The 26,052-nt window shown below is 40.8% G+C and overlaps 1 protein-coding gene across 3 annotated transcripts in view; it reads right to left on the bottom strand.

Moving 5' to 3' along the window:
• The window catches only part of epc1b (enhancer of polycomb homolog 1 (Drosophila) b), a 62,293-nt gene that overhangs the window by 21,462 nt on the left and 14,779 nt on the right, over positions 1 to 26,052 (bottom strand). The window lies entirely within an intron of this gene.

The raw sequence follows: 26,052 nt of genomic DNA, 5'->3' as shown, positions 1-26,052 counted from the left end.
CGGGCCACATCCGGCCCGTTGATCATTTAAATCCGGCCCGCCAAAGATTGGTACAGAATCGCCCAAATCATATCAAAATCATGACTACATTCATTTGACCTTGTCCTGGAATGCCCAGTGGTTTCACCAGGTTATGCTGCAATGCCCAGTGGTTCCACCAGGTAGCACAGTAGGTACAATGATACATTGAATGGACTTTGGCGGTCCTGTTTTTACTCTGCTACTGCTCTGAACCGTTCTTCAACCATGATTGGGCCAAAGAAAAGTTGACAGTGAGTGTCGAGTGTTTAATACAGAATGGACTACTAAATACTTTTTCACTGAAGTCCAGGCAAAGGCTGTACGTCTAATTTGTTAAGAAACCATTGCAGTTTTAGAGGAATATAACATCAGCTGTCACTTTTCTACCAATCATGCTGATTATGCTAACAGCCAATCAACGCAGGAACTGATGGCTATGGCTCAGCGGTTAAAATCAAGCTTGCAAAACACCTTTATCTAACAAACTGCCATCCAAGATTCAGTCACAAAAGACCCTGAAACAGCGCCACGGGAACTGCAGTTGGAACTAATTGCTCTCCTATGTGATACTGTCTTAAAAGAGAACTTCAACTCTCAAACTGGATGAGTTTTATGCTTCATTAAGCGCAGATACATTTCCAAATAAATCCAGAAGATGGCACATTGGAGGCTGGTGGTGTTTGGCTCCACATGTGTTTGAACAGACTTGGTGTAATGAACACCAACAAAACATCCTACAGATCCCAGCTGAGTGATAAACACTTCAGATGTGTTCGGAGAATTGCCACAACAAAACTAACACCATTAAAATTAAATCTAAGTATTAACACGACAATGCCTTTTCTTTGGTTTATTTTGTATATGTAAGCATCTTGTCCTGGCTTGGCCTGCCTGTCAAATTTTAAAAGTCAATGTGGCCCCTGAGCTAAAAAGTTTGCGCACCCCTGATTTAAATACCGATAGAGTTCAAACAAACGACTCTGTATACTTTAATGCATAGTTTTTTTCTAACTGAAACTAATATAAATATTGGTGTAACAACTCATTCATTATGTCGCTGTATCGATTTATATTCCTATGATCCAACTGGCTCGATCTCTGCTCTGCAAGTTAGCCTTCCAGAGATAAATATGGTCGATAATATTGATAATAGGAGATAACGCACTGGATTTAAGCATGGCAGACTTTATATGGAGGTGTGTTGTGTTTCTGAGGAAAAGGATTGTAATTCCTTTTACTTCGCTTGATTTTTCAGTTGGCACACTGCAGTCAGCACTTTGTCTTGCTCTGTGTCCTTTTCTACACCCCACATCTGGACACTCCTTTCCGTAGTGCCCCTAGTGGTGAGATGAGACACCACAGCGTGTGTGTGTGTATTGTTTATTTAATGCACTTTTGATGTTTAACGTCATGTTTGTGCGACAAAGAGCAAGTTTTATTTAGCGCTCTATATATTAACACCATTCCTAAAAGATTTTCCTCATGAAAAACTCACAGTGCTTTCCTTCTCGCCATTAGTTTAGAACAGGGATTCTCTAACTTTGGGTAAAGCCAAGTACCGTAACTTCTCGTGTATAATGCGTACCCATGTATAATGCGCACCCCCAAAGTTGACCTAAAAATTCTGGAAAACCTTTCAACCCGTGTATCATGCATTTTTACAATGCTTGATTTTGCTTCTACCCAGATGATCAAAACTAAGTATTATCTGTATTTAGTTTGTTTTTCAAAGAATTATTCTGAAGTTAAGCACTTTATTTGAACACAAAATGTATTTTTATTTACTTGCTCTTATTTTGAAATTCACAGCCCTACTTTTATTTAGTAAATGAGAATGGGTTGTGCTCATATGTTTGACTACCCAGGCAAAATATGTAAGATGTGTATAATTCTTTAAAGAAAACATGAAAGACCAAGCGAAACACATTTAATTTCATTTTAATGTGATTCAAATTAAACTGTCAAGCATTTCAGAAAAGCATTATAATTAAACAAAACATAACCATAAAGAAATGAATGATGGTTGTTGTTCAGTCAGTCATATTTAATAAATAAATAAATACATTTCACAAATTCTGCCTGGGTATGTAAACTTATGAGCACAACTGTACATATATGCAGTCATATGTACCCGTCATATTGGAATGAAAGTGTAGGCTACACCTTTTTCATTACCACTAGGTGGCATACTAGAATGAAAGTGTACAACTTTTTCATTACCTCTAGGGGGCGGTGGCCTATTGGAATGAAAGTGTACAGCTTTTTCATAACCTCTCGATGGCAACATACATTTATAAAATGTGAAAGTCTGTCATTTTATCCTATAGCCATGTACAATGTGCACTATTGACTTTTGACAATTTTTGTGGGGGGGGGAAATGGGCATTATACATGAGAAATTACGGTATTCGCTAGGGTGGAGACATTTTGCCAAGGACCCACCCTCATAATTCTAACTATGGATGTCCCGATCCAACTTTTTCACTTGGGACCTTATACTTATATTGCAGCCTTGAGTTTTGGCTGATACGATCCGATTTCAGAAATAAACATACATAATTTACTTATTTTGTAGTAAGTATGGAATGTGAGAAAAAGCTCAAGTGATATTACTCAAAAAGTCACCAACAGTAGATATCACCAACAGTAGATATGAGAAATAAACTGATCCATTTATTCTTAACCAATGGGTTACTGGTGTACATAGAAGTGCTGGAGCAAAACTTGGTATAGACGTATAAGAGTGGTAAAAATCTGAGATTTTAGATTCAGTGCGATTTTTAATTTTTTTTAATTTATTTATTTATTTATTTTTTATAATAAACTGACTGGACTGATTTCAGATCGGGACACCCTTAACGGTAACACCAATTAAACATCTATTTTATTGGAAACAACTGGCCCAACAAGTAAAATCATAGCTGAAATAATAAATAAGTTGCTGGTTTTTTTTTGTTTTTTTTGTGACAGGTAGGAGAATGTGTGGGTGGATCCAGGAAGAGCATGAATGGGCGCGCTTGTATGAGCCGCACCATTCATTGTGCATTTAGCCTAAACTAGGCTTTACACGATCAGGATTTTTGGGGTCGATCACGCGAGTTTAAAAAAAAGCTAACCGATCGCCGATCCGATCACAAGATGGAGGGATGTGTCTAATTAAATGACTTGTTCATTTACTGTATATACTTGTGTACTTAATTGCTCAAAAAATTATTACAATAAATGTTCCTCTACTTATGCCAGTGAGGCATACTGACAGACACATGAATGGTCTTGTATTAGGAAGGGAGTAAATACAGTAATTAATGTATCCACTTTTTGTGAAATTTTTTTTGTTGGTGTGTCGTGAGATTTTTCAATTGTAAAATATGTTCCTTGGTTCCATAAAAGGTTGGAAATCACTGCTCTGGTCAGATGTTGTATTCTAATCAGTCAGGTCAAACCCACATTACATGACAGAAATAATGGGTGCTAACTTACTGTAATTAAATTACTTCACCCACACCGAAACTTTAGAGCATGATTCGACAGAACGGTGGCCTGTTTACGTACAACCGTCAGTGCTAGCAGTAGCTTGCTAGGCTACATAACGTTTTATTGCCTGCTTGCGAGCCGTATCCTATTAAAAGTACGGGAACATACTTCAAGCAAGCCTTAAACGAACGTCCTCTCCTGTCCTAAGCACTGGTGACCACCAACACGTTTTTCCCCATTTTGTTTTTATAATGCAGTCGGCGCGCTCCACTTTTGTCGTCGTCGCCACGGTAATGAGTGTATCCGGTCGCATTTGAGTTGACAAGATAAAGCCCAATGATCGTAAAAAAAAGCGGGATGCGGTGGTATCGGAATACAAGATTTTATTGCAGTCGTCTGACCGCACTTGTGAAAGAGCAAATTTGTCTTGGAGTTTGATCCGGGCAGTACATGTCTGTTCCACACTGCCGACTTTTATTTATTTATTATTATTTTTAAAAACTATTGTATGTCAGATATTTCCAACACTACGTCGAAAGACATGCGACAAGGCTAAAAATAAACTAGCTTTTGGATTCAAATATAATGTGCACGCGGCGACGCGGAGTAAATGTCTTTTGCGGAGCCAATCAATGTCATTGATCGGATCGGCGAATTATGACAAAGCCAATCAGCATAAAATGCATAAAATATCAGCCGATACTGATCAGCCCGATAAAATCGGTGTAAACTCTATCCTAAACAGTGTGTATAATCTTGTAGCTATGGTGCACTCGTAGAGTTCAGTTTTGGAACTGCGGCATTAGGGTAGGTGGCTTACCCCTCCGACATTGAGTCGACTTGTACAATGTAATGAAAACTAGATACATCATCTAGTCGGGATGATACATTCACTTCTGGTTCCATAATAAATGTAGGTTAAGATGCGGGGGGGGGGGGACTAAACACACAAAAGGTCTATTAACATTCACATTATAACTATTTTGAGGATTAGGGGACTACCTGACATCAAACCATTTTAATTATTTACAACAACGCTAGGCAGGCTGAAAAATACTCCCAACACTGCGCGGTGACGTCACTGTTAAAACATTGCAGCTTGCTATCAGACTATTTCCCAAGGCCTATGTCACCTTGGCGAGGGTGTCTGATGTTGTGAGACCCAAAATATCCAATGACCCCAAGCTACATCACAAAAGATGCCTCAGAGTGCTTCCAAGAGCTGTTTCTTAAAAAGCAGTAAATCATTACTACAACTGCATTCATGGCTATGACTGTGTAATAAAATCACTCAAATTAATAAAACAAAATATTTACTTAGAATTGACATTCAACAATGCAAAAAATTAAATGTTTTTATATACAGCGGAGGGAATTATTAGATCCCTCAGTGATTTTGCAGGTTTACCCAGTGCCAAAGACATGAAAGGTCTATAATTTTAATGGTTGATGTATTTTAACAGGGAGTGACAGAATATCAAGAAGAAAATCTAGAAAATTACATAAAACAAAATATTAAAATTATTTCACAATCCATTGAGTGAAACAAGTATTTGACCCTCGATCACAACATGACTTGGTACTTTGTGGAGAACCCCTTGTTGGCCAGTACAGAGGTCACACGTTGCGTTTGCACAAGTCTTGGGAGGAATTTTGGACCGCTCGTCTTTGTAGATCCTCTCCAAATCCTTGAGGTTTCGAGGCTGTGCCTTGGCAACTCAAAGCTTTCAGATCCCTCCACAGATTACCTAAGGGATTTACGTAGGTCTGGAGACGGCTAGGCCACTCCATGACCTGAATTTGTCTCTTCTTTAGCTACAGTTTCATTGCCTTGGCTGTGTGCTTCAGGTAATTGTTGTTTCTTCTATTTGTTTCTTCTATTTTTTAATTATGCCACCAACAGTTGTCTCCTTCTCACACAGCCTCTTACCAATGGTCTTTTAGCCCAGTCCAGCCTTTTGCAAGTCAACAAACTTGTCCCTGATGTCTGTAGACATCCTTGCCCAAGACGGAGAGGTTGGTGTCTGACTGATGATGTGGACAGGTGTCTTTATACAGGTAACAAATTGAGGTGTCTTCCATACAGCTAACGAGTTTAGATTAGGAGTACTTTTTTAAAGTGATAGGACTAGTCCGTGGGAGCCAGAATTCTTTACTGTTGCTAGGGGCGCCAAATATTTCTATATAAAATGCAAAAAAATATTTTTTCAATGTGATTTTCTGCATTTTCTTTTAGATATTCTGTCTCTCACAGTTAACAAACCTAACCATTAAACTTATAGACCGCTCATGTCTTTGGCAGTGGGTAAACTTACAAAATCAGTACAGTAGCCGGTGAATGTCCTTGAGTGGCCCAGCCAGAGCTCGATCTTGAATCCGACCGAACATCTCTGGAAAAACCTAAACATGGCTGTCCACCGACACTGCACATCCAACCTGACTGACCTTGAGAGGATCTGCAGAGAAGAATGGGAGAAAATGCCCCCAAACAGGTGTGCCAAGCTCGTAAAGACATACCCAAGAAGACTTGAAACTGTGATTGCGGCCAAAGGTGCTTCAACAAAATATTAAGCCAAGGGTATGAATACTTATGTACCTATTATGTTTAAATGTTTACATTTTTAATAAATTTGGACAACTGTCTGAAAATGCTTTTACTTTGTCATTATGGGATATTTTATATAGATTTTAAAAAATAAATAAGACTATACTCAAATCAGCTTTAGTCTAAGTCTATAACAGCAAAATGTGGAAAAAGTGAAGCGGTGCGAGTACTTCCTGGTGGCACAGTAAATTCGCAACAGTAAAACTATAACGATAGCCCAATAGCAAAATTGCCTTAGTCATTTTTTAACACTTTCAGAAAATAAGAAAAAACAAACAAATTCAAACTAACAGTCCAGCTGCCTTGATTTAATCTTTGCAAATACCTTGACTTGGATGACTGAAAAGGGTAAAATCTGTAGATGGTTTAAATTTGACAGAAGGTACCGATTTGGACTTAACTGACCACTCACGATAACTCGATGATGTCATTGTCTGTCTCAGTATAAAACATGGCTCATGCACGTCTGATTACGGAGCTGCCAGCACAGTTTCCTTAAAGTAGCCGTAAGTGTACATTGGCACTTATTCCATAGTTCTGGACTTAAAAACTAAGACAGTTTTGTTAAAGTAGCCCTGAGTGAACATTGGCAATTATTCCATAGTTCTGGACTTAAAAACTAACTTTGTAGGGCTGTCGGGATCATTGTCTAGATCGACCAAAAAAATTTATTTTTAAAAACACTATTAGATGTGTAATGTACATATAACTAGGCTTTACACGATCAGGAGGTTTTGGGGCCAATCACCGATCAGTGAGTTAAAAGAAAACGATAACCTATCACCGATCTGATCACAAGATGGAGCAATGTGTCTATTTAAATAACTTGTTCATTTACTGTATATCCTTGTGTACTGTATACTGAGAATCTTCAAACGTATTCTCTAGCAATGTAGACAAAATGTAAAACAATGACCTCTTGAGGGCATTCAAGGATCGGCCACGGAGTCATTACTGAAATTACAACATGACAGAAATAATGGTGCTAACAGTGTAATTAAATTACTTCGCACACACCGAAACTTTAGATCATGATTCAACAGAACGCCGGCATGTTTACAACCGTGAGTGAAATATACACACATATACATACACACACACACACACATATATATATATATATATACATATATATATATATATATATACATATATATATATATATACATATATATATATACATATATACATATACATATATATATATATATATATATATATATATATATATATATATACACACAATATACACACACACATATACATATATATACACACACATACATATATATACACACACACACACATATATATATATATATATATATATATATATATATATATATATACAAATATATATACACACACACACGCACATATATATACATATATACACATATATATACATATGTACATACACACACACATGCATACAAATATATACACATACATACACACGCATACATATATATACATATATACACACATATATGTATGTATTTTAAAATATGTATCTTAAAATATCGGCTGGTTGGTGAGCAGGTAAGCTTGGGGGAGGAGCATTGTATGTGTTTGTGCGTTATGATTTTGATTTTACCTTTAATTAATGGTGAGTATCTGCATGTGTTGAAAGGACCCTTTTGAAAATAAAATGATGCATCCGAAGGGGCTACCCTTGAAAAAAAAAAATGAAAAGATAGAATATAAATATTTTTTGTATAAAGCCAGAATTCCCCAAACGTTTTAGCACCTTTGACCGTTGTCATGTGAAGACATTTTTGGTTATTTACATCATAGCGATAAATAACCAGGCTTTTACAATATCTATGATTCACACACGCTCACGTCGGCCATATGCCGTATTGTATGCCGTAAGTGTTTTGCCTGGATCAGAATACAAGACAAATTTGATCTTTCACAATGGTACCATGTCAAGCTATTGTCATAAAATCGTGTCCTATCTCAGCCAGCCACTGGCAACACTACACGCCACCGTAAACATCCAAGCAAAATGTCTGGCCCGATCCGGGAAATCAGCTGCGATAGCAAATCGGGCTAAAATCCTGTAGTCTGATCTAGACATTATGTAGGGTTTCAGCTTTCGAATATTTTAGTGTTTGAGTATCCTGCAACATTTTTTAAGAGTAATCGACTATTCGGATAAATTTGATTTTTTTTTTTCATTTCAATTTCACTGAATTCAATGTTTTGTTTTTGCTTGGTTAAAGAGCAATTACAAGAAAAACATTTCACTTAATTAGCGACCTCTTGGTTTTTAGTTTTTCCTTTCTTAAATTCAAATTGAGCTGTGAACTATGTCTTTAAACATTATCATGTGAGGCAATTATTTAAAAAATTCAGTTTAAAGTATAAAAAACACAAGGCATTAAACAAAAAAGGCTTAAACGGCCTTTATGTTGTGCACCTTCATGCAATCGGCTAGCATTTTAGCATGTGCCATTATACAGTATAGGTTCCTGGCTGTCTGTTTCTGAGCTTGTAGACCAGCTCACTAAATTCAAATGAAGACAAGACACTATTGCACAAACATTGGGATTAGCCAATACAACAATTTGGAATGTCCTGAGCAACATACATTGAACAGGTCGGCCAAGGGTATCAACAGTAGTTTACGGCAGAAACATTGTGAGCTGTGAAGAAACACGCAAAGACAACAGTCAGCGACATCACTGCCAACCTACACAGGGCAGGGGTGAAGGTAGCACCACTGTTCAAAGAAGACCTAGAAAATAAATATACAGGCCTTACCACAAGATGCAAACCACTCAACAAAGAATCAGAAGGCCAGATTGGATTTTGCTCAGTAGTACAAGATGAGCCACAGAAGTTTTGGAAGAACGTTTTATGGAATGATGATACAAAGATTAACCTCTACCAAAGTGATGGAAAGGCCAAACTATGGTGGAAAAAAAGGATCTGCTTATGATCCAAAACACACAAGCTCATCTGTGAAGCATGGTGAAGGTAATGTCATGGTTGCGGCTTGCATGGCTGCTACTGGAACGGGCTCACTAGTCTTTATTGATGATGTAACTCGTGATGGTAGGAGCAGAATGAATTCTGAAGTCTACAAAACCATTTTGTCTGGCAATTTACAGAAAAATGCATCCAAAGTAATCGCAAGACCATTCATCATGCAACAAGACAATGACCCAAAACTAGGGTTGGGCATCAAGAATCAAGAACCGATTGGAACTGGGACTAACGTTCTGGTTCTCCCGGAATCGTTCAAGTTAAAAAATGTCGGTTCCCAGTTTCGTTGTCTAGCCTGCCGACCCTGAAGAAGAAGTGGGGAAAACCAACGACGAAGCGGCAAAAACCAACGAAGAACGTGCACGAAGACGTGTTGTGCCCAACGGCGGCGCCGGTGAACGACCACTCGCCTCAGTGCAATACTTGGAATAAGATTATATTGTGCAAAGGAGGCTTTCACGATGTGTAGCATTTGAAGCGTTCCCTCCCAAGTACCGCTTAGAGCCTCAGCCTAAACCGCGTGGAGCTTCAGTGAAGTCAACTCTCAAATGGGTGAGCGAATCCATAAAATGTCTATGCAACACTGAGACAGCTAAAAAGGTAAACTGTTGGTTGCACTTTTGTACTGATGGTTTTTAGCATTTATTTTACTCTTCAAACCAACGTAAGAGCCGATGACAGAAAAAGTGCAATCGTGAAAAAATTTGTCTTGTAATCTGATCCAGGCATTACGTGTTGTCTGTCTCAAACGTCTTGTCTGTCCCACAACGCTGACGTTTTTTTAAATAACTATTGATGGTCTAATATTTACAGTACTACGTCAAAAGGCTAAAAATAAACTAGCTTTTTGATTCAAATATACTGTACGCGATGGTGACGCAGAGTAAATGTCTTTTGCGGAGCCAATCAATGATGTCATTGATCGGCTCAGCGAATTATGACAAATACGATCAGCATAAAAATGCTAATTATCAGCAGATACCGAACAGACCAGTCTAAGTCTAATCACAAACACTAACCTTGTGCCTCCTCGGAGGGTAAGGGAAGGATTCAACGTTTTAGAGTATTTGGTTCCATCCATTAAGAATCACTGGTGCCGTGTGAAGTTACTTTTTGTGCAAAAATGCTGAGTTCTGGTCTGGCGCGTACCCTTAAAAAAAAAAAAAAAAAAAAAAGGCAAAGCATTTCTAATGAAGAATGCAAAACTCTGGTGAAGTCAATTGGTCACAGGCTTGATGCAGTTATTGCAAGTAAGAGTTATGCCACAAAACGTTATTCACTAAGTTAATTCAATAACGTCTGTTCCGAGGACTTTTGCTCACTTGAAAACTCGGTGGCTTCAAACAAAAGGTTCTCTGTCCAGAGTTTTTTTTTTTCTTTTTTTTTTTTTTAAACACATCTATATGTAAATACTATGAAATAAAAGCTGGAATTCTTAACTATCATCTCATTCATCTTTTGATCTGAAACCCAAATCTCTTCAGCACACACACACACACACACACACACACACAGAGGGTTAAGACGTGAGACGAACACACTGATCAAGAAACAAGTGACAGCAGTGGGGAAATCTGGACACATTTCAATTTTATTGACAATACAAATTCGGGAAAAAATAGAGGTGGCAGGTGTCTAATGGAACTATTGCTAACTTGCTGCTCATGCAATGACTGTACATAGCAACTTCTGAGTGAATGTCCTGCAAAACAGGGCAGATCATATCCAAATAGACTGAAGAAACCAGATCAGCTCCTCAAAGCAAGGTGTTTTTTTTTGTTTTTTTTTTAATTATAGGCAAGTTATGATGCTGGTTTTTTTTTGTGGTTGGTGATTGTTTTTTGCACTTTTAAATTTATTTAGTAGAAAAAAAAGCTAAAAGCCTAAAATAGTTGAGTTTAATTGTAAATGCATTAGTTTTTATATTTTATATCAGCAGGCATCACCAACATGGTGCACCTGCAAGCACCAGATAGCCACCAAGGACCACGAGTAGCCCAAGGGTCTGGTCAAAAAACAGCTCACCACTGATGGGTCATACTGGCTAGCTCGTTAGTGCACGGACTAGCAGACCAATCACAATCAGAATCCATTTCAGTCTATATATTTATGTATAATATAGGTCAAAATGAGTCTGTGACATGGTTTAAAGTTAGCTATTAGCTATTTTGAATGCAAAAGCCTTTCAACACCAAAACCGCTTGCAAATGACAGGATTTGAAATAGCTGACAGTGTGATGCAGTTTATATATAATATATATATAAATAAAAGTGGCAAATCCACTTCTGGAAAAATTTTCATAAATTCCCATGAACACACTCCTAAACCTTGTGGAAAGACTTTCCAGAAGTGTTTAAAATGTAATAATCGCAAAGGGTGGACAGATGTCATTTTAATCCCTATGGATTAAGAATGGGATGTTAAATTCATATCAGAGTCAAGGAATGGGAGCGAATACTTTTGGCAATATAGCTTATTATATACGTTTCGGCTTGCCACGATAGCAAATCTTTTAAGGAGATATTTCCCCAAAAGCTATCACGATAAATGACAGTATTATAAATGCCACTGATATAATAAATCATATCTCAAGTACATCCTTTTTAAGAACAATTAACTGAATTCTAAAGAATATTGAGCATTGACATTGTAATGTAGAACAAAATATCTTACATCAATAAAAATATAAATAAAACAGACTCAGTCTATGTTGACAAAAATTCCACTTAAATAAACAAACATTGGGCACAAAGGTGGTGGTATGGTGAACAACTGGTTAGCACATCTGCCTCACTGTTCTGATGACCGGGGTTCAAATCCGGCCTCGCCTGTGTCGAGCTTGCATCTTCTCCCCGTGCCTGCGTGGGTTTTCTCCGGGAACTCCGGTTTCCTCCCACATTCCAAAAACATGAACGGTAGGCTAACTGAGGACTAAATTGTCCGTAGGTATGGATGTGAGTGCGAATGATTGTTTGTTTGCATGTGCCCTGCGATTGGCTGGCGACCAGTTCAGGGTGTACCCCACCTCTCGCTCAAAGATAGCTGGGATAGGCTCTAGTACGCCCACAGTGAAGATAAGTGGTACGGAAAATGAATGAATAAATGGCACACAGGTATAGAGTCATTAACCGACTATAAGAGGCCCAAAAAATGTCAAAGCCTGCCAAATTTGAATTTGACTGGATCCAAAATGTCAGACTTTACCACTCTTATTCAAGCAGTGCATTCCATACCCCACTTGAGGACTTCTATCCAGCAGCGCCGGGACAGCATGCAGATCCTATGTGATACCAACAAGTTGATAAGGTGCTACCATAGTGGCAAGGAGTAAGAGTGACTATTGCTTGCTTAATGTCGTTTATTGAGAATGGAGTTGAAGTTCATTATAAACTAAATACACATAAAAGAATTACACCTATTGAATGCTCAAATACGTCACAGACTTTGTCGCTTTATTTTTGTTCATAAAAATCGCTATCTCAAAGCTAACAATGAATGAAAAACACCATTGACGAGCTAGTCTCAAGATGATAGCCGAACCGAAGCTAAGGTCGCTAGCCTCATACAGCAGCTCGTACTTTGCAGCCTGTAGAATGCTATTCTGCTCTCCCTGAGCGTTCTATAAGCCGTTTACTGGCACCCCAGTTGGAGTTTACTATAAAACTAAGCGCACAGAAAAAATAATTACGCTAATTGTATATTTAAATACAACACATACAACTATAATAGACAGTACAACAGTCAAGGGTAAAAGAATTGGCAAATTTTTAGCCATGAGTGTATTTTTCTTTGTTTCTTTATGCAATTACAATTATTTTAATATATTTTACTTGTTACTAATAATTTACTCTGCGGTTGTTGTTTTAAGTTATATTTAAAATTTAGTTTTGGGAGTTGTATAAATAGAAAGTTTTGAAATACAGTGGGGCAAAAGTATTTAGTCAGCTACCAATTGTGCAAGTTCTCCCACTTAAAAAGATGAGAGAGACCTATCATTTTCATCATAGGTATACCTTACCTATGAGAAAAAAAATGAGAAAAGAAAATAAATAAAAAAAAAAAAAATACATTTGCAGAAAATCCCATTCTCTGATTTTTAAAAATAAAAATAAAATCTCAGTACTTTGTTATATACCCTTTGTTGACAATGACAGAGGACAAACGTTTTCTGTAAGTTTTCACATACTGTTGCTGGTATTTTCGCCCATTTCACCATGCAGATCTCCTCTAGAGCAGTGATGTTTTGGGGCTGTCGCTGGGCAACACAGGCTTTCAACTGTCTCCAAAGATTTTCTATGGGGTTGACATCTGGAGACTGGCTAGGCCAGGGGTGGGCAAACATTTTGGCTCAGGGGCCACATTGACTTTTAAAATTTGACAGTCGGGCCAAGCCAGAACCAGATGCTTACATATAAAAAATAAACATAAAAGGCATTGTAGTGTTAACAAAACAGCACAGTTCCCATTAAAAGTAAATCCTTTTAATGGGAACAGTGCTGTTTGTTGATCACCTTTTCTTGCCAGCGCCTCAAAGTCTGGTGTGAGTTTTGTTGTGGCAATTCTCAGAACACATCTGAGGTGTTCATCACTCAGCTGGGATCTGTAGGATGTTTTGTTGGTGTTCATCACACAAAGTCTGTTCACACACATATGTAGCGCCAAACACCAGCATCCTCTGTGCCATCTTCCGGATTTTTGGAAATTTGTATGCGCTTAATAAAGCATAAAACCCATCCAGTTTGAGAGTTGAACTTCTCTTTTAAGACAGTACCACATTGTTCGATCAATCAGTTCCTTCTGCGGCTCCAGTGGCGGTGTTTCAGGGTCTTGTGTGACTGAATCTTGGATGGCAGTTTGTCAGATAAAGGTGTTTTGCTGAGCCTGCAAGCTTGATTTTAACTGCTGAGCCGTAGCCATCAGTTCCTGCATTGATTGGCTGTTAGCCAAAGTCAAGTCAATGTATCACAATATCTACTGCGCTACTTGGTGGAACCCCTGGGCCTTACAGCACAACCTGGTGGAACCACTCGGCATGACAGGACAAAGTCGAAGGAATGTAGTCATGATTTTGATATGATTTTGGCGATTCTGTACCAATCTTTGGCGGGCCGGATTTAAAAGATCAACGGGCCGGATGTGGCCCGTGGGCCATAGTTTTCTCACCCCGTTGCCCGGTCAGTGTATTTGGGATCATTTTCATGCTGAAAGCTCACCCACGTTTCATCGTCAATGCCCTTGCGGATGGAAGGATGTTTTCACTCAAAATCTCACAATACATGGGCCCCATTAATTCTTTCCTTTACACGGATTAGTCGTCCTGGTCCCTTTGCATAAAAACAGCCCTATAGCATCATGTTTCCACCCCTGTGCTTCACAGTAGGTATGGTGTTCTTTGGATGCAACTCTGCATTCTTTCTCCTCCAAACACGACAAGTTGAGTTATTTACCAAAAAGTTCTAGTTTGGTTTCATCTGACCATATGCCATTCTCCCAATCCCCTTCTTGAGCATCCAAATGCCCTCTAGCAAACTTCAGACGGGCCTGGACATGTACTGGCTTAAGCAGGATTTAAGTCCTTGCCAGCGTAGTGTGTTACTGATGGTAACCTCCGTTACTTTGGTCCCAGCTCTCTGCAGGTCATTCACTCGGGCCCCCCGTGTGGTTCTGGGATTTTTGCTCATCATTCAGGTGATCATTTTGACCCCACGGCCCCAGATTAATTGCTCAATGAATTATATTTACAATAAATGTATCTTTGTTGGTCTATTTATGCCATTGAGGCATAGTGACAAATGAAATGAATGGTCTTCTATTAGATGGCAGGAAGTAAACAGTAATTAATGTATCCACTTTTTCTGACATTTTTGTTTGTTGGTGTGCCGTGAGATTTTTCAATTGGAAAATATGTTCTTTGGCTCCATAAAGGTTGGAAATCATTGCTCTAGTCAGATCATGTATTCTAATCAGTTAGGACAAATGTGCAACACCCTCTTATCAAACTTATCGTTCAACCTCTTGTCAAACTGGGGTCAGCACTCACCTGCCACCATTTACAATGCCTCTGATTAACCTCAAATAGTTGAGATGTTCTAGTAGGCTTTTCTTTACATTTTTTTGCTTTCTTGAAAAAGCCTGGCTTTAAATGGTGAGGGACGTGTGCTGACTCCCATTTACTATTACTTTGAATGTGATTGGATAACATCCCCAGTTATGAGGGTCTGCCCACTTATTGCACTTGTTTTTTTTACTTCCACCCCTAAAGGTTTTCATTTATTTAGTTGCACATATTATAGGGGACATTTATGGTGGGAAAAACGTTTTGAAATTATTCCTTGGTCTTGTTTTTAATATAAAAAAACCTGCATCTGATCAAGGGTGTGTAGTGTACTCTTTACAAAACATATCCACTGTAGAGCTGGTTTGTTCGTTATTCCTTGTGAGCCTATTGTGCCCTTCAAGTGTAAACAAATTGGTACAACACTGAATTTGCCTACATTTGTTTTAGAAAGATTATATTTTTCATCGTTATAACAAAAAAAGTATTTTCCATTGCTTTAGTTAGTGATAATGTTGGACAATATCTAAATTTTCAAATTCACATTTTATTTTATGCTCTGATGAAAAGAAAAAATAAACAGAAGTTACTCACCATTTACGCAGCACTTGAGTAATTTTTCACTGTGTACTTTTTACTCTCACTCCAAATTTTTTTTTGGAGGACTACTTCTAGTCATATTATGCTAAGGTAACGGTACTTTTATTCAAGTACAATTTTTGGCTACTCTACCCACCTCTGGTTAGACCCCAAGGAAATTGCCGAGATGTACCTACCATTTGCCATATTGTCTGCATGTTTACAATCACGCTGCACATTTCGCCGCCGGCCCAGGTGTCGACGGCGGCTTTGAGATAAAGTATGTAACTTCGCATTCAATGTTTACAACTCCTGGTGCAACGCTACTTTGCTATCGCTGTGACCACAAAAGTATCTTAACAACTGAAAAGCTATTTGATGTTGAAATAGTGACACTATGGAGGAATGTAATTAAGCTAGTTGTGTCGTTAGTATCCACCACTGCTGCGTTTGGTTGGAAACATAACGTTAACTGCGACGCACAGCACGAGACCTCTCACGCTTGTTTTACGAGATGAAAACCATAAGGCCTCAAACAGCTGATTCCTAGCCTTGCGCTATCTGGTCCGCCGCCGTACAACAGACTTCTCTATTCCTGGCGGATTTTGTATCAATAACAGTCTTCTACCGATACAGTCATATCTCTCGCCTTTACGAACGGATATTCGGTCGCATCAGTTTATCGTTCCCAACCCTAACTGTAACCTTGACTTTTAAAAAACGCAGTGAACCTTCAACACGGTAATCGCTCAACATGGTAATCGGCCCATGTCTAAACACGACCTTGGCTCGAAGGTCAAACCAAAAATCAGAAATTTACTATGTGTACTATTAAAGGGGAAGGATACGCAAAAATGTTTGGCCAAGAATATATTGCATGTGCCCTCACTAGTCTAAACACCGTATACGGATTAATATTGCATATATGGAATAACAATTAAACAAATTCACCAATGTTCACTGATTTCAGGGCGAAGCCATGCTGGACAATATCACCCTCTGCTGTTGACAGAAATGACTATCACATGTGCAGTCACATGACCTAGATTAAACCAAATTAAGGTACTAACGGAGGTCCAGTAGCTACAAAGTAAGTGAATTATCTGTAATGTCTCACATATAGTGCGTGGACGAGAGAAACAAGTCATGTAGATTAAAGATCAAAACTACTTTTTATATCCATGTGAGAAACCGTCATGTAGATTAAAGATCAAAACTACGTTTTCATATCCATGTTGAGTGTGTATATAGCCTCATTACTGTAAGTGACAGCTTGTCAGTCATCCATTCGCCAACCAAGGTTGCCTGTCTCACACACAGTGTAAGCTGTGAAAGACCCACATTCCACAAGGGTGACATGCTCCACATTGCAGCTAAATCAAGGTCAGTGCAGTGTGTGTGTCTCAGATGTCTCTGGATCTCCACCACGACCAGACATCGAGCTCACTTTCGAGCCAAGCGTAAACACTGTAAAATACAAGATGGTGATCCAAAAGTAAACAATGAGCACGTGCTGAACCACTGCCACTCTCAATAGTTCTACACTGAGGCCACAAAAACATATTTTACATTAGGCTGGGAAAAAGAATCGGCACATAAGTTTCTGCCCTGAAACAATGACTAATAATAATAATTCTACATCTTTTACGAGTCTACGAGTTCGGACGTACTTAAGTTTTTTTTTTTTTTTTTTGTAACTCAATAGCTGATGTAATATATCCTAAGATCGTTAGTTAGAATGTACTGTATGGTGTTTGTAGACTACACTTTGTAGTGAATTCACTTTGCAAATGACACCGTGTGAGTGCCAGTGTCATGCATGCCCTTCACAAAGTCCACCTAACTTTTGCACTGGTTCGCCCAAGAAAAAAGATTTCACCTCCGGATCAGAGGTCCTTCAGCCCCAAACGTGTGGCAGTATGTGAAAAATATGTACTAGCATTACCAAAATTACACCTATTGATGTTCAAGCTAACGAACATTAGCAACAAACGTGGTACTTTTCACTATCAAAATAATAAAGATTGGCACACAAACACTGTATAAACACATACAAAAGGGTAATATAACAGTAGTTTCAGGCATATATTCAAACTCTGTGAAAAGCAAGTCACTGTATTTTCACGACCATAAGGCGCAATCAAAAGTCTTAAATTTTCTCCAAAATGGATGGGGTGCCTTATAATGCGGTGCCTTGTGTGTGCACAATTCCAAAATATGTAAATGATGATGTGTGACATTGATGAGCGCTCCGCTGACTGACTGGGAGAATTTCCTGCTGCTTATATAGAGGAAAGGCGGACGTGACTGAGGACAGCATGCGGACGTCAAAGGGGGAAGGGCGCGTGTGAAAGAAGACGCTAAAGGCACGGCCCCAGTAGGTATACACTGCGGGTATGTGCATTGTGCAAAACAACTTTGGTTTGGCTAAGGACCCCCGAAAATGGCACATACGAAGAGACATGCTTACGAAGCACCGTTTAAACTGCAAGCTGTCAGTTACGCGGAGTAACATGGTAATAAAGATCAACAAATCCATGGTTCGCAAGTGGAAGAAGCAGGAAAACGAGCTTCGCCAAGTCAAGAAGAAGAAGCAGAGTTTCTGCGAAAACAAGGCGAGGTGGCCCGAGTTGGAAGACCAACTCGAGCAATGGATTAATGATCAAAGAAGAGCTGGGAGAAGCGTCTCTACAGTCACCATTCGACTGAGGGCAATAATACGGAGCTTGCCATCATTCCAACCGCTAGACATCGGTGAAAACAGGGCATTCAAAGCGATGTTGCGAGCGGCTTGGGAGCGATGGATGACAGATGGCGAACACAGCTTTACTCAGACTAGGAGGCAGCGCCGGGCAAGTTACGCCACCATATGTGAATGGATTGTGGATGGTTGGGCTAACGTGTCTGCTTGCACTATTGTCCGAGCTTTCGCGAAAGCCGGCATCATTGCTGTACAGCCCCCCGGCAACAAGACTGACTCTGACAATGATGAGAGGGAACCCGGCATGTTTGTTGGAGAACTTGCCCAGATGTTCATTTCGGATACAGAAGATGAGGACTTTGATGGATTTGTGCATGAGGATTGATAAAAAAAATAACATGAGCACATTGTTAAATACTTCACTAAACTACAACCGAACTCAGTTTTGCTCCCGCTGCCTTTTTAAGAACATACGCTAGCATGCATGCTACCGTATCTTTTAAGCTAGTGTATGTTTTACCATGCCTGCGCCCAATAATACGGTGCGCCTTATGTATGTGTTAAAATACAGAAATAGACCCCGTAGGCGAGACTGCACCTTTTAGTATGGTGCGCCCTATGGTCGTGAAAATACGGTATATTAAAAATATTCAACCATGAGTTTAAGCGGTACGGAGAGAAACCAAGATGGCGCCTACCAGTGTGGTCGCCTCTGTAACGCACTCTCTAGTATTGTTTTTGTGTTTTCCGTTCGTCTTTGGAGACATTACATAACTCACTCACAAGGGAAGACTTGCTCACCATCAAGGAGGCTACTCCGGACTTTGTTTCACCAACTTTCGCAAATCCGCTCAGTTTTTTCCCTGAGTTACTTACCGGGGCGACGTCCGCGGTTTTAGGCGCATGGAGGCGGAACTGGCGACACAGAGGGAAGCGAGCCGGCATTCAGGTGAAACTCCGCATGAGAGGACACAGATTGACGTTCCCGTCGATCCACCTCGCGAATGTACGCTCCCTACCCAACAAAATGGACGAGCTTAATCTTCTGTTAAAGACCAGTAAAGACTTCAGCCGTTCCGCCGCCATGTGCTTTACGGAGACCTGGCTTTGCGACGCTGTACCCGATGGCGGAGTCATGCTTCCCGGCTTCGATATTCATCGAGCAGACCGCGACATGGAATCATCGGGCAAAACAAAGGCGGAGGGGATATGCTTCGATATCAACGAAAAATGGTGTACAGACGTCACGGAGCTCAGCAGACACTGCAGCCCGCATTTGGAGTCGCTGTTTTTGAACTGTAACACTCGCCGAACAAGTCAACGAAATTGGAAAAATACACCCGGACTCACCCATCATTATTCTCGGGGACTTTAACAAAGCTAAACTCAACCACGAACTCCCTAAATACAAGCAGCACATCGTACCAGGGAAAATAACATACCAGGGAAAATAACATTTTAGGGGCTCGTCTGATCACTGCTTAATTCACTTAATACTGACGTACAGACAAGAACTTAAATGCGCGAGCCTACAGTGAAAAAGTGGACCAATGAAGCAAAGATTGAACCTCAAAGCTGCACAGACTTGAGTGTCTTTGAAAATTCAGCTGGCAGTCTGGATGAATATACGGACATACGGACCAACAAAATCATTTCGCACATTCAAAAACAACAAGCCGTGGTTCACTTCTAAACTTAAGCAGCTTCGCCAAGCTAAGGAGGACGCATATCAGAGTGGGGACAGGGCCCTGTATAATCGAGCTAGAAACCAGCTGACTAAAGAAATTAACATTGCAAAGAGGAACTATGCAGAAAAGTTGGGGAAAAACAGTTTAGCGCTAACGACTCTAAATCAGTCTGGCATGCATTCCATCCATCCATTTTCTACCGCTTATCCGGGTCGGGTCGCGGGGGCAGTAGCTTTAGCAGGCACGCCCAGACTTCCCTCTCCCCAGCCACTTCATCCATCTCTTCCGGAGGGATCCCGAGGCGTTCCCAGGCCAGCCGAAGGACGTAGTCTCTCCAGCGTGTCCTGGGTCGTCCCCGGGTCTCCTCCCGGTGGGACGTGCCCGGAACACCTCACCAGGGAGGCGTCCGGGAGGCATCCGAATCAGATGCCCCAGCCACCTCATCTGGCTCCTCTCAATGCGGAGGAGCAGCGGCTCTACTCTGAGATCCTCCCGGATGACCGAGCTTCTCACCCTATCTCTAAGGGAGAGCCCGGACACCCTGCGGAGGAAACTCATTTCGGCCGCTTGTATCCGGGATCTCGCTCTTTCGGTCACGACCCACAGCTCATGACCATAGGTGAGGGTAGGAACGAAGATCGACCGGTAAATTGAGAGCTTCACCTTTCGGCTTAGCTCCTTCTTTCCCACAACGGACCGATACAAAGTCCGCAGCATGCATTCCAATCGCTGACTAATTACAAGCGACGATCCCCCCCCAAGCTGAGAACAATAGCACACTAGCCAACGACTTGAATACCTTCTACTGCAGATTTGAAAAGGACACTTTCACACACCACACCCACCCAGCCGCACCCCCGACCACAATCACACCTCTGACTTCTGCGTTAACCATCCATGAACAGGATGTGAGACGCATCTTCAAACAACAGAAGATTAACAAAGCGGCAGGCCCAGACAATGTCTCCCCATCCAGCAGGAACAGCGAATAAAACTATACCCCAGATGCATTGCCGCACATGGAGAAACCAAATGCTGTTCCCACCATACACTGACAATAAAAAAAAAAAAATTTAACTGAATTGAACTTGAATTTTTATTTTGCACTTTAAAAGTATAATTTGTATTTATTAATTGTTGGTTAATTTTCATGGTTATCTATTCAAATTTAGAATATGCTTGTTTAAATTAAGCAATGGTTATGTTGTAAAATTATTATTATTATTTTTTTGTCTGGGGGGGATCCCCCAGGCCCCAGCAGTGTTTTTTAATTTTATTTTAAAATAAATTAATCAATCTGAAAGACTGAAGAGTACAATAAGGCAAAATAAGCATTTTCTTCACACAGAAAAACATTTACACCGCTCAAGTACATGTTGATGTACAAATTTAAGATTAAAATAAATTTTGCCTCATTTCTTCGCTTTTTTGTTTTGGCCTCCGCCTTGAGCCAGGTCCATCTCCACCTGCACCGGATGCCTGCTTCTAGCACATGAATAGCATTCTCCGCTTTAAGCACTTTTATTCTGGAACATACTGTATTTTCACGACCATAAGGCGCACGTAAAAGTCTTCAATTTTCTCCAAAATCAACGGGGCGCCTTGTGTGTGCACCGAGTTCCAACATCTATAAATGTTGTTGGGTGATGTGCACTGCGCTTGACTTTTTTAAAACTTTTTTTTGACCGCTTGACTGACTGGGAGAATTTCCTGCCGACACGCTGCTTATACAGAGGAAAAGCAGACCTGGCTGAGGACAGCATGCGGACGTAAAGAACTAGAAGAGACGCTTACGAAGCACAGTTTAAACTGCAAGCTATCAGTTAGGCGCAGGAACATGGTACTCGAGGAGCCGCGAGAGAATTCAAGATCAACGAATCAATGGTTCGCAAGTGGAGGAAGCAGGAAAACAAGCTTTACCATCGCAAGAAGACGAAGCTGAGTTTCCGCGGGAAAAAAAGAAAAACAAAAAGTGGAAACAAGGCGAGGTGGCCCGAGTTGAAAGATCAACTGGAGCAATGGATTAATGAGCAAAGAGAAGCATCTCAAGTCACCATTCAACTATGTGCAATAACTCTGCCATGTGCAGCAAGTGAGGAAGCTTTCCATCATTCCAGGAGGCTTGACGAACCGCTGGACATCCGTGTAAACAGGGCGTTCAAAGTGAAGTGAGTGGCATGGGAGCCATGTATGACAGATGGCAAACACAGCTTTACTAAGACTAGGAGGCAGCGCCGGGCGAGTTTTGCCACAATTTGTGAATTGATTGTGGGTGGTTTGGCTAACGTGTCTGCTTGCACTGTTGTTTGAGCTGAAAGCCGGCATCTTTTCTGAGGAGCTGCACAGCAACGAGACAGACTCCGACGAGTACGAGAGGGAACCTGGCGTGTTTGATTGAGAACTTACCCAGCTGTTCATTTTGGATAGAGAAGATGAGGACTTAAAAAAAATAAATACTTCAATAAAGTACAACTGAACTCAGTTTTGCTCCCGCTGCCTTTTTAAAAACATTGTTTTGCTACCGTATGTTTTAAGCCAGTCCCCAAGAAACCTGCAATCTCGGGTCTGAATGACTACAGGCCTGTCGCTTTGACATCTGTGGTCATGAAGTCCTTTGAACGTCTCGTGCTGGACCACCTCAAGAGTGTCACAGGTCCCCTGCTGGACCCCCTGCAGTTTGCCTACCAAGCGAACAGGTCTGCGGATGATGCAGTCAACATGGGACTGCACTACATCCTAGAACACCTCGACAGTGCAGGGACCTACGCGAGGATCCTGTTCGTGGACTTCAGCTCAGCGTTCAACACCATCATCCCTGAACTCCTTTCAACCAAGCTTCTCCAGCTCAGCGTCTCACCTGCCAGTGGATTTACAGCTTTCTGACAGGCAGGACACAGCAGGTCAGGCTGGGGGAGGGCACCTCATCCACACGCAGCATCAGCACTGGGGCGCCCCAAGGTTGTGTCCTCTCTCCGCTGCTCTTCTCTCTCTACACGAACGACTGCACCTCAGCGAACCCGACTGTCAAACTCCTGAAGTTTGCAGATAACGCCACTGTCATCGGCCTCATCAAGGACGGTGACGAGTCTGCATATCGACAGGAAGCGGAGCGGCCGGAGCTGTGGTGCGGCCGACACAACCTGGAGCTGAACACGCTCAAGACTGTAGAGATGATCGTGGACTTCAGGAAGCATCCTTCGCCACAGCTGCCCCTCACGTTCTCCAGCTGCCTTGTGTCAACCGTCGAGACCTTCAAGTTCCTGGGAATTACAATCTCTCAGGACCTGAAGTGGGCGACCAACATCAACTCCGTCCTCAAAAAGGCCCAGCAGAGGATGTACTTCCTGCGGCTTCTGAGAAAGCACGGCCTGCCACCGGAGCTGCTGAGACAGTTCTACACAGCTGTCATCGAATCGGTCCTGTGTTCTTCCATCACAGTCTGGTTTGGTGCTGCTACAAAAAATGACAAACTCCGACAGCAACGGACAATCAAAACTGCTGAAAGGATTGTCGGTACCCCCCTACCCACCATTGAGGACTTGCACGCTGCCAGAACTAAGACAAGGGCATGCAAAATCCTCTCGGACCCTCCGCACCCCGGTCACCAGCTCTTCCAGCTCCTTCCCTCAGGTCGGCGCTACCGATCAATGCAAACTAGAACTAGCAGACATTCCAACAGCTTCATCAATCAACTTCTTAAACACCTAACCTACAATTCCATTGTAACATGCTGGCAATTTTTTGACTTGAGTTCGTTGTCACATTTCTGTTGGGGCCAATTATGTATTACTCGTGCACTCAGTTTTCTCGCCATGCTGCACTATTTGCATATACTGGCCACTCATGCCAGACTAGCATCTGCTCCATTTGCACACTGATTGAGGAGTATCTGTAACATTTGCACAACCAACATTGTCCCAGATTATCGCACTACTCGTCACTTTAAACCGCATACACTCCTTGAAGTCTCAGCGCCCTTTGCACAATGGTCATTGCGCCGGACTATTGCAATATTAGTCATTCGAACTGCTCTAAGTGCTAGAGGACTCTGCATCTTTTTGCACAATTGTTTTTTGTCAATGTCTTTATGTCTCCAAAGTGTTCTGTAAATTGACTGTCTGTTGTACTAGAGCGGCTCCAACTACCAGAGACAAATTCCTTGTGTGTTTTGGACATACTTGGCAAATAAAGAGGATTCTGATGTTTTATCATGCCTGCGCCCAGTAATACGGTGCGCTTAAGTATGTGTTAAATACAGAAATAGACCCCATAACTGAGACTGTGCCTTTTAATACGGTGCGCCTTATGGTCGTGAAAATACGGTAATACGGTAATTGACTAATTGACTCAGTCTGTTTCACTTAATTTTTCACTATTGCCAACTTCAAAGGCCAATTCCAAATGTATCCTCCAGGAAAATATTAAGTACAGTATTTTTCTGTTTTTATTGGCCATTTCTGAATTTGAAGTTAGTTCATTCTGTGTTGGAACATAATCCCAAACATCGTTCATCGCTTAATACATTTAACATTAACATCCGTAAACTAATTAGACAATTGTATGCGCGTTTCCTAATACAAGATGTGCTAGCGGATCAGCTCTTGTCGTCGATGTTACATGTGCTTCACGCAACACCACAACGTGAAAATGCAAACGACCAGTGCAACAAATATGACACTGGCTGATCTGATGAGCAAAAATGTTGCTTAAACGTAGGAGTAGCAATAGAGGATGTCCGCTCCAGAGGTGAGTAGAGTAGCCAAATATTGTAGTCAAGTAAGAGAACCGTTACTTGACAATAATGTGACAAGTAAAACGTAGCCCTCCAAAAAATTAAGTGTAAAAGTACTTGTAAATAATTACAAGTACTGAGTAAATAGTAAGTGATCATCTGATTTTTTTTTTTTTTTACCACAGCATGAACGTCAGTAAAATAAAATGTGAACGTGCAAATTCTGATATTACTGTTTGTGTGTGTGAATGCACAGCCAAAACTACATCTGCAATTTACTGGGAGGTGTTTTCTCAGGTTATACGTGGGCTGAAATATCCACTTTTGAGCAGACAGTGCCAGACAAATACTACAATACTGTTGTTTTTGTTCATCTAAATGTAAACGAGTAGCATGTCGTTGTCTTCATAGTAACGACGAACTTCCAAACATGGTCGCCATGTAGGCACGTTGATCAGCCAGGTTGGTTTATCTCGTGTTAATACCAACGCCAATAGAAGACTGTCGTTTGATTGGTGAACAAGACTTAAACGTCACTAATGCTTAAATTGGATTGGAGCAAACAGCGCCCAATGCGGAAGTCAAAGCTGTCGTCTCACGCACGAAATAGTTGATAAGTAATAATTGATTAAAGTAGCATGCGACATTTAGATCATTGTAACGGAGTAAAAGTACCGTTACTTCTTAACAGAAGAAGTGGCAGAAGTGTTTTTTTCTGGTCCCGTCAACTCCTGTGACCTATCCAAAGCAGGTCCCGAGCGCACAAGCGGCACCTCAGAACAATGCCCTCGCATATTAGTCTGCCGTGGAATAATATTCAGAATTACATCTGTGTGCGGACGGTGGATGTGTGGAATGGATCTAGTGGTCAGCATTCAATGAGTACGAAACAGCCTATGACGACAGCAATGGCGGACCCAACCACCCCCGCGCCCCTGGAAAAAGTCACCGGATCTATACAATTCACGTAAATGGCATATTTTGAGTTTAAAACGGCAGATTTGCATGTATGTATTCAATTGTAGTATATTCCTATGTTTACGGTTACTTTATGCATGGATAGGACGGGTGTAGGCCAAAACTCAAGGCTGCAATATCGGTATCGGATCAGAAGTGAAAAGTTGGATCAGGACATCCCTTTTTTAAATATTTAATATAATAATTCCTTTAAAATAAGAGCCCCGTCCTATTGGCTGAAGTAT

Source organism: Phycodurus eques, chromosome 13, assembly GCF_024500275.1.
Source record: "Phycodurus eques isolate BA_2022a chromosome 13, UOR_Pequ_1.1, whole genome shotgun sequence".
Lineage (NCBI taxonomy): Eukaryota > Metazoa > Chordata > Actinopteri > Syngnathiformes > Syngnathidae > Phycodurus > Phycodurus eques.
This window is presented reverse-complemented; position numbering and strand designations above follow the sequence as displayed.